The following is a 6839-nucleotide window of genomic DNA, read 5'->3' on the forward strand; positions in this document are numbered from 1 at the left end:
AGGAACTCCAGCCAAGTCCCCGAGAGGTAATCCTCCCCCACCCCCCAATTTCAGGCGACTGTGGGAGTTTGGGAGCTTCATCGGAGGTGTCCACTGGTAATTAGAGACGGCAGCAAAGCCAGGAGCAGCGCCAACAAGCGAGAAAACTCCCGTGGAACAGTCGCCAGGGGGAGGGAATGTCTGTAGGGACCATGAACCCTCATGATGGAGAGAAGCACCAGCTATGTCCCACTACACAGTCACCCTGTGCACAGATCCCTGCAGAGAGGGATACCTAGGAGAAATCCAATGAGGGAGAAAATGAGTTCTAGTATCTGGAAGTCACGAGCGGACACTCTGGACAAGTGGGTTCTCTACAATTAGAGCTTCTCTTCCCTTGGATCGCTACGTCCTCGGGAGAGAGTGTGGGCCCAGATTCTTAGAAAACTGTGGTTTCTACCATTCTACCAATTGTTGGACCTTAGTAAATGCCTTTTACATGAAACAAACAAACAAAGGCACCACCTGGCTGATTGAAATGTGAAGCACACTGGTGGGGGCTTATTAGTGATGATGATACCAGAACCCCGCCGCCTGTCAGTCACCATGGTCAGAAAGTCAGGCACTTTCTGGGACATGTGGCTTGCAGGTGTCAGTGAAGGCTGGGCTGGTGGAACACCCCTGGAAAGGAGAGTTAAAATGAGATAATAGTATCATAAATTCAGACCTGGAAGAGTCACCTAATCTAATCTCCTCATTAAATAGATGAAAAAACCAGGCCCACAGATTAAATGACTTGACTAAGGTCACACAAGTTCTAAGGGATGGTTTAGATTAGATTCCTGGTCACTTGCTTTCAAATCAAGAAGTCTTTCTCCAGGCCAGTCACTCACGCTGCAGGAGCTCCAGGCCAGGTACTATCCTGGTGTTTTGGGATTATCCAGGAATGAGCGCAATCCTCCACGCGTGCTCTGTACACTGAGACCATCCACTCCTTCTCTTGTCCTGGACACTAGGACTCTCCTAAGAAGTTCAAAGAGACTTTCAGAGCTTTTGGAGCCGCTGTGCCATCTCCTAACTCATATTCAATTTGTTATCCACTAATGGCCGAGCCCTTCGCCTGTACATCGTTTCTAGCTGCACTTTCTCCTTCCTGAACTTGTGTAATTTAGTTTTTGGGCCCGAGCAGAACTTTGCATTGAGTCTCATTGTGTTTTAACTTGTTAATTTCAGGCCACCCTTTGAGATCTGAGTCCGTCATCCGGCCCATTCGCCGTCCCACTTAGCTCTGTGTCCATAAGCACGTATCCTGCCTCCGTACCTCTGAAGGCACTATTTGGAACCTTTATATTTATTCCCATTAAATTTGTTCTCAGACTGAATTCTTTGTAGAGCAGTACTGGCCCTTTGAACTTGTCTCTTAGTTTTCTAGGTGCGCTCAAAGGATCTTTCTAATACGATATTGTAGAATTTTGCCAGGAATCAAAGTCAAATCCATTGGCTTATCATTTACAGATTCTATTCAATAGCCTTTAAAAAAAAAAAAAAAAAAGCCAGAACTGTGTTCTCCCCTTTGTGTCCCTACGGGGCCTTCTCCACCATCTTTCGGCAGTCCCGGCTGCCTGTTCTTTCAGGCTCTAAGAATGTAGTTCTGCCGGGCCATGTGGGTGAAAGGAGCTCCTCAGTTGTGGTTCTGGGCTCTTGTACTATCTCCTTACTCATCTTGAGGATCAGCTCCCTATTAGCTCCGGCTCATGCTGTGCTTTCCAGGACAAAGGTCATTCCCTTGGCAGAAAAACCAGAAGTCAAATAAGGATTGAGCAGCTCAGCCTTCCCTCTGCTGTCACTCAGCCAGTTCTGAACACCTACACACCTACCTGTGCAGAGACTTGGCCCCCAGCTGCCATTTTGTTCCCGGAGACATTAGGAGAGATTCAGCCTTTTTGAAATCTGTAATTCAGGCCCACGGTGTCATTTCCGAGGCAAACTGGAATGGAATACTTCAGTGAAGCTTCCCTTCAGCAGGGGAAAGCACAACTTCTCTATACAGCGGCATCTCTAGGTTTGGGGTTCTCCTCCCTGACTGAGATTCCCCCCCACAATGTTCAGGTGCCCAACTGCGTAGCCTTCCGAGCACTTATTGGTCTGGTCAGCCAGTCAGACACACTGTCCTTTGACCCCACAGAGAGAAATCACTTTGGGAACAAAGGACACCAATCCCCCTTCGGGCTGCCCCTCCTCAGTGCCATCTGATAGACCCTCTTCCGGTCCTGACCTCCCTCTGGAGGTGTCCCCGGGGGTCCTGTCTCAGACCCTCTTCCTTCTCCCTCTGCTGCTCACTGGGTGATTCCATCAGCTCCCATGGGTAGAATTGCCATCTCCCAGCTAACATTCTACAGCCTCCCAGCCTGCCCAGCTTCTCTGTGGACCTGCAGTTTCCTTTTGGACTTTTCAAACTGGATATCTAGTAGACTCAACATAGAAGGAGAATTCACTGTCTTTCCCCAGTCCCGGCTTACCCACCATCCTCCCAGTCTCTCAGGCTCACAACCCAAGAGTCATCCTGTCTCCTCCTTGTATCTCCCCCCACGGATCCAAGCCAAGTTGTGCTGATGTCAGCCTCTCATGTCTGTCTCCTTTCCTCTCTCTGACCCTGCCCACCCTCACCCCCACCACCAGTGCAGGCCCTCATCCCCTCACACCCGGACCACTACAGTAGCTGGTGGGTAGGTGGGGGTCTGCCTGCCTCCGTTTCTCTCCACTCAAATCTACTCTCCATTTGGCCTCCAAATGCTTCCTAAAGCACAAGGCTGCCCATCTGCTCAACAAACTGACTTCCTACCTCCTCTGGCCTCGAACACAAAATGCTCTGACATTCAAAGCCCTCCAATGATACTTGGCTCCAACTAGATCCAACAAGAATCCTCTATAACATTCTCAGAAAATATTCTTCCAGACTTTACTGGAAGACCTCCCCAGGATGTTACTTGGGAGCTTAGATCATTGAGGGATGACTCTCATTATTGTAAAGTTTCTCTGAACATCAAGCCCAACTCTGGTTTTTGGAGGCTCCCACCTGCCCATTACTCTTAGGTTGACCGTCTGGGGCCAAGCAGAACAAACCCAATCTCTCCTTCAAGGGACACTATGCTGATGCTGGAACACAGCTGTCAGGTACCCCTGAGTCTTCTCTTTTTCACAATAAACATCCTTTCTTCATTCTCCTGGTGCTCATGGCATGGGACTCAAGCCTCTTGACCTCTCCTTCTGCATACTCAATGGTTGATCAATATCCTTCAACTATGATGCTCAGAAGTGATCAAGTTGCTCCAAATATGCTCTGACCTGGGAAGAGGGTAATAAGACTATCACCTTCTTTGGTCTATTTTTTGTGTCACTTAATATTTTATTTTTCCAATTACATGTAAAGATAGTTTCCAACATTCCCTCTTGTAAGATTTTTGAGTCTCCAATTTTTTCTCCCTCCCTCCCTTTTTTCCCTCCCTCTTCCCCAAGACAACAAGCAATTTGATATTTAAACACATTTCCACATTATTCATATTGTGAAAGAAAGATCAAAACAAAAGGGAAAAACCATGAAAAAGAAAAAAAAAAAACAAAAGCAATAATTTTTTAAAAAGGTGAAAATATTATGCTTTGACTTGCATTCAGTCTTCACAATTCTGGATACAGATGGCATTTTCCATCTATTGGAAATGTCTTGGATCATTGCATTGCCGAGAAAAGTTAAATCTATTGTAGTTGATTTTCACATAATCTTGCTGTTGCTAAAAATTCTCCTGCTTCTGCTCACTTTACTCAGCATCAGTTCATATAAGTTTTCCCAAACTTTCCTGAAATCAGTCTGTTCATCATTTCTTCTAGAACAATACTCTTCCATTACATTCATGAACCATCACTTATTCAGCCATTCCCCAATTGATGGGCATCTACTCAATTTCCCTTCTAATCTTAGCTGCATTGATTTTGTTTGTACAAAAAAATCTTTTGAATCTAATGTAATATAAACTATCCATTTTACATTTCATAATGTTCTCTATTTCTTGTTTGGTCATAAATTTCTCCTTTCTCCAAAGATTTGAGAGGTAAACTATCCCCTCCTCTCCCAATTTGTTTAGAGTACCACCCTTTAAATCTAAATCATGTACCCATTTCAATCTTTCCTTGGTAGAGGGTATGAGATGTTGGTCTAGGCTATCATTTTTTATAGAACAATAGTATTCCATTACATTCAAATGCCATCATTCCCCAATTCATGGGCAACTATTTAATTTCCAATTTCTTGGTACCAGAAAAATAACTGTCACAAACTTTTTCACACATATGGGTCCTCTTCCCTTTTTTATGATCTCTTTGGGATATAGACCCAGTAATGGCCCCTTGGGTATAGTTCCAAATTGCTCTCCAGAATGGCTGGATCATTCCACAACTCTACTAACAATGCATTAGTGTTCCAGTTTTCCAAAATTCCCCTATAACATTTGTCATTATCTTTTCCTATGAGTTTAGCCAATCTGAGAGGTGTGAGGTGGTACCTCAGAGTTGTTTTAATTTACGTTTCTCTAATCAGTAGTGGATTAGAGCATATTTTTTTCATTTAACTGTAGATGGCTTTAATTTTTTTCATCTGAAAATTGTCTGTTCATATCCTTTGATAATTTATCAATTGGGAAATGACTTGTATTCTAATAAATGTGGCACAGTTCTTTATATAGTTTAGAAATGAAATCTTTCTCAGAATCACTGACTATAAAAAATGTTTATCAGCTTTTTGCTTGCCTTCTAATGTTGCCTATATAGGGTTTGTTTATGTCACTATTTTATGTCACTATTTTTGTTAAGGATATTTGGCTTTCTTAATTAGACCCCAATTTTTGATATTCACTCTTACAAAACCCTGTGTTTTAATTTTTTCCCTTCCCTTCTCCCCTCCCCCATTTAGCAAGTGATCCAATAAATGTTAAACATATGCAATTCCTCTCTATATATTTCCACAAATAGCTTGCTGCCCCAGAAAAATCGGATCCAAAAAGAAAAAAAAAATGAGAAAGAAAACAAAATTCAATCAAACAACAACAAAAGAAGTGAGAATGTTATGTTGTGATCCACACTCAGTCCTCTTTCTGAATACAGTTGGCTCTACATCACAAGATCATTGGAACTGTCCTGAATCATCTGATTATAGAAGAGAGCCGTGTCCATCAGAAATGATCATCACATAATCTTGCTTTACCTGTGTATAATGATCTCCTGGTTCTGCTTATTTCACTTAGCATATGATCTCATTTCAATGAAGCTCTCTGCTGGACTCTGAGGGTCAGTAGCATCCTGAAGCTGTCTTTTCTCAATTGATGCTATTAACCACTGTTCTGGGGACCCTGATATCAATAACCACCAGAGACCTCAGATCTTCCTACCTTTTAAAATGTACTAGGTCATTTCCTGGCCAATGGGGAGGGGCTAGAGAGTGAAGGACAAGAGAACTCAGTCCTTTTCCCCTCAGCAATCCCTCCCTCTTCCTGGAGCAAAGGGCTTCCTTAACCTACTAGAGTTCCTACTCTAATCACAAATTAATTTGTTCTAACACATAGACAATATCTGGGATGCATTTTATATTTTCCAACCAATCCCAATACATTTTCTGTGAGACATCTTCTGATTTTATCCAATGATCAAAGTTCTTCACTTCTCCAAAATTCACCAAGGCTTATTCATGTCTACTTTTTGCCTTTGGTTGACCAATTTAATACTAATTATATATATATATATATATAAAAGTCTGGGCTTCTAAGTCTGCATTAATTAGGTGGAAAGTTTGCTGCCCCCTCCCCACCTTTACACAAGTTAAATATTATCGATTTTCTGTTATCCACTTTTGTTCTATCCTGACCAGTCCAGAGATCATTTTTCTCAGTGGAGAAAATGACTAAAAATGAATTTGTAATCTCCTCGATTTTGATGTTCTTTCCATGGATGCAGATCTTGGGCCATTCAGGCTTGGCCATCCCAGGCTACTCCTTTTATAGCCTCCCATTAAACACAAGGAGTCTCCCCAATGTGCTGGATGGGCTCCTCCCCTTCTGACAAGATGGGGTGACCAGTGGAACTCTTAGGCTGCCACTTGTAATCCCTCATCCTTGACACAGAAGAAAAGAAAGCAAGCTGCCTTCTCTTTCTCTCATGAACTATCCTAATGACTTCCTTCCCTTTGAGATTTCACATTGATTTACAGCCGGCTCACACTCTCCATGGCCTCTCCATCACCCATCACTCTACCAATGGTCATTTGGAGATGGACGGTTTCCACAGCTTTTATCCATACAATGACAATGCTAGAATTTTGGGACTTCAAAACAGAACCAAAAAAAAAAAAAAAAAAAAAAAAACCAAAAAAACAAGCCTTTATTTCCAGTAGAACTGAAATAAAATGAGTTGAATAGTTCTCTTCATCAAGTCATCATCCCATTCACATCAAATAGCAGACCACCTTTTATCTCCTTGCCTCCCAAATAGCATTAAAAAAAGGAACTATTTCTATTGTACGTCAAACAGCTCATTTTGAGTTTGCGTGTCCCACACATTGTTCTCATAGAATCGTGCCTTTCTGTGATATGTCTCCCCCATTATCTCACCTTGTTTCCAGTCTATACACATCTGCTAAAAATCTAGGTTGGTGAACATGTCCTCTGTGTATCCACCTCAGCTTTTTTCTATTGACCCCTTTCTTTTGATTTCTTGTTCCAATTATTTGTGTTTGCTTCATGAAAATTTTAATCTTGTTTCCTTCCCTCTCATGCTGATTTTCCTTCTTTCTTGAAACTTTAGGCTATTGAATTCTA

General features: G+C 42.4%; 1 long non-coding RNA gene across 1 annotated transcript; it reads right to left on the reverse strand.

Moving 5' to 3' along the window:
• Nucleotides 1-538: 538 nt before the first annotated feature.
• LOC141541619 (uncharacterized) lies at nt 539-3305 on the reverse strand. Its single transcript, XR_012481854.1, has 3 exons — nt 3056-3305; nt 1857-1966; nt 539-660 (listed from the first exon to the last, which is right to left on the reverse strand). It is a non-coding gene; the product is annotated as an uncharacterized LOC141541619 (long non-coding RNA).
• Nucleotides 3306-6839: the final 3534 nt, after the last annotated feature.

Source organism: Sminthopsis crassicaudata, chromosome 4 (genome assembly GCF_048593235.1).
Source record: "Sminthopsis crassicaudata isolate SCR6 chromosome 4, ASM4859323v1, whole genome shotgun sequence".
NCBI classification, from domain to species: Eukaryota; Metazoa; Chordata; class Mammalia; order Dasyuromorphia; family Dasyuridae; genus Sminthopsis; species Sminthopsis crassicaudata.